Source organism: Limulus polyphemus, unplaced genomic scaffold, assembly GCF_000517525.1.
Source record: "Limulus polyphemus unplaced genomic scaffold, Limulus_polyphemus-2.1.2 Scaffold6802, whole genome shotgun sequence".
NCBI classification, from domain to species: domain Eukaryota; kingdom Metazoa; phylum Arthropoda; class Merostomata; order Xiphosura; family Limulidae; genus Limulus; species Limulus polyphemus.
The window spans coordinates 4,181-6,679 of record NW_013672412.1 but is presented as its reverse complement, the minus strand read 5'-3'; the positions used below and the strand labels follow the sequence as shown (position 1 = coordinate 6,679).

General features: G+C 33.5%; 1 long non-coding RNA gene across 1 annotated transcript in view; it reads right to left on the bottom strand.

The window, feature by feature from the left end:
- The window catches only part of LOC111089618, a 4,749-nt gene extending 2,469 nt beyond the window's left edge, over positions 1-2,280 (bottom strand). The window contains exon 1 of the long non-coding RNA XR_002613838.1: positions 2,060-2,280. This is a non-coding gene — a long non-coding RNA (uncharacterized LOC111089618). The remainder of the gene's footprint in view (positions 1-2,059) is intronic.
- Between the last annotated feature and the right edge of the window lie 219 nt (positions 2,281-2,499).

The window sequence follows — 2,499 nt, the reverse complement described above, 5'->3', positions numbered from 1 at the left end:
GCAACTCTTTTTGTTATGAGGGTAATTTTAGTGAGTTCACTTTTAGCAACTCTTTTTGTTATGAGGGTAATTTTCTTGATTTCGTGCTTAACAACTCTTAATTAAGGGAAAGTGATTTTCATGATTTCATTCTTATAAACTCTTTTTGTTATGGGGTGATTTCCCTGATTTCGTGCTTAGCAACTCTTTTAATTATGGACAAGTGATTTTCATGATTTCATTCTTAGCAACTCTTTTAGTTATGGGGGTGATTTTCTTGATTTCGTGCTTAACAACTCTTAATTATGGACAAGTGATTTTCATGATTTCATTCTTATCAACTCTTTTTGTTAAGTTTAATTTATTTGTTTTATTATTTTTATAATACGAGTTCGTTGTCTGTCAAACAGTTTTTATTATTAGTAACTTACACATACAATAGTTTAATAAAAAGAACAGTTTCCCTCATTCTTGGAGATTACTTAACATTGTAGACTCATATGTAATAATATGTTGTTCCACGTTGATCGTTGACCAGGGCCCTTTCTATTAAGTCTGTTTGTTTATTTGAAGATTAGTACAAAGCTACACAATGGGCTATCTGTGCTCTGCCCACCACGAGTATCGAAACCCAGTTTCAAGCGTTTAAGTCCGCCATTGGGAGGCTTCTATTAAGTCAGTTCATTTAATAGAAACATTCTTACCTATATATAATCTACACCCTTTTAAAACAATAGCTGAAATTATCTTTCCAACAATTCATAAAATCGTAGTCTTTGGTACTCCATTTGAAATATTGGTCGACTTATTGATAGTTTAGTAATTTTCTGCTTCATAATAATAATAAAATCTATAAATAGAGTAAAAGTTACAAAAGAGACATAATACGTTTTTAAGAGTTAAGTGTGGCGGATCCAGAAATTTTTTTGTGTGGTCCCAAGAACCATTTCGAAACAATAAGTTTAAATTGCTAAACAGACACACATGAAACTGTTATATGTGTTATGGCAGGTAACAACTGTATATCATGAAACTGTTAGATGTGTTATGGCAGGTAACAACTGTCCATTATATTTCCTGAAATTCTCTGATAAAAATCACCGCAACACGGATGCACTTTATATGCACACACCGTCTTCTGGGAAATATTAGTGTGATGCGTAGTTTATAGCTTATATTCCATTTTCAAAGTATTTTTCAAAAGGTAAAACAATGATATTATAGTTATAATTCAACGTTTATCGTGAGCCTTATGCATGTCTTAGGTTATATCTATTAAATAGTATATTTTGTTCACACAGCTGATATACAGTTGTTACCTGCCATAACACATCTAACAATTTATTGTGTGTCTGTTTTGAGGAAGGCCAAGAACTGAAACTAACAGTTTCATGATAGACAGTTGTTACCTGCCATAACACTTCTAACAATTTCTTCTGTGTCTGTTTTGAGGAAGGCCAAGAACTGAATCTAATAGTTTCACGACAGACAGTTGTTACCTGCCATAACACTTCTAAAAATTTATCTGTGTCTGTTTTGAGGAAGGCCAAGAACTGAAACTAACAGTTTCACGATAGACAGTTGTTACCTGTCATAACACTTCTAACAATTTATTCTGTGTCTGTTTTGAGGAAGGCCAAGAACTGAAACTAACAGTTTCACGATATACAGTTGTTACCTGCCATAACACATATAACAGTTTCATGATATACAGTTGTTACCTGCCATAACACATCTAACAATTTATTGTGTGTCTGTTTTGAGGAAGGCCAAGAACTGAATCTAATAGTTTCACGACAGACAGTTGTTACCTGCCATAACACTTCTAAAAATTTATCTGTGTCTGTTTTGAGGAAGGCCAAGAACTGAAACTAACAGTTTCACGATAGACAGTTGTTACCTGTCATAACACATCTAACAATTTATTGTGTGTCTGTTTTGAGGAAGGCTAAGAAAAGAAACTAACAGTTTCATGATATACAGTTGTTACCTGCCATAACACATCTAACAATTTATTGTGTGTCTGTTTTGAGGAAGGCTAAGAACAGAAACTAACAGTTCCATGATATAGAGTTGTTACCTGCCATAACAAGACGAGAGGTAGAATATACTTAAAGTACCAAGGAAGAAAACGGTAAGATAATCCAGGATTCACTCGATCCTTTCGAGTTAATGTCCTTTTAACAGAACGTAGTTGTCGTCGGAGAATCGTTGTTGCATCTTCAAGTCGGTGTAATGTATTGAGTAATTCATCTCTTTGATCTGTGGTGGGGCTGTCTTCACACTGTACAATGGCCTCGTCAAACCTTGAAAATATTACAGTGAATACTTAAAAAAAACACCTTGGTTGTTGCATTTCAACTTTCATTTTAGGTCTAAAATACTTAATGTCAATTTGTGGTGTAAAACTAAAACAACTTACAATGATACAATTTAAAAGCATGTCAACCTCACCTAACTCTCCAAAAAAAAACATCTTTTGCGTGAGATTTTGTAAAGTCACATAGTATCTCAAATATC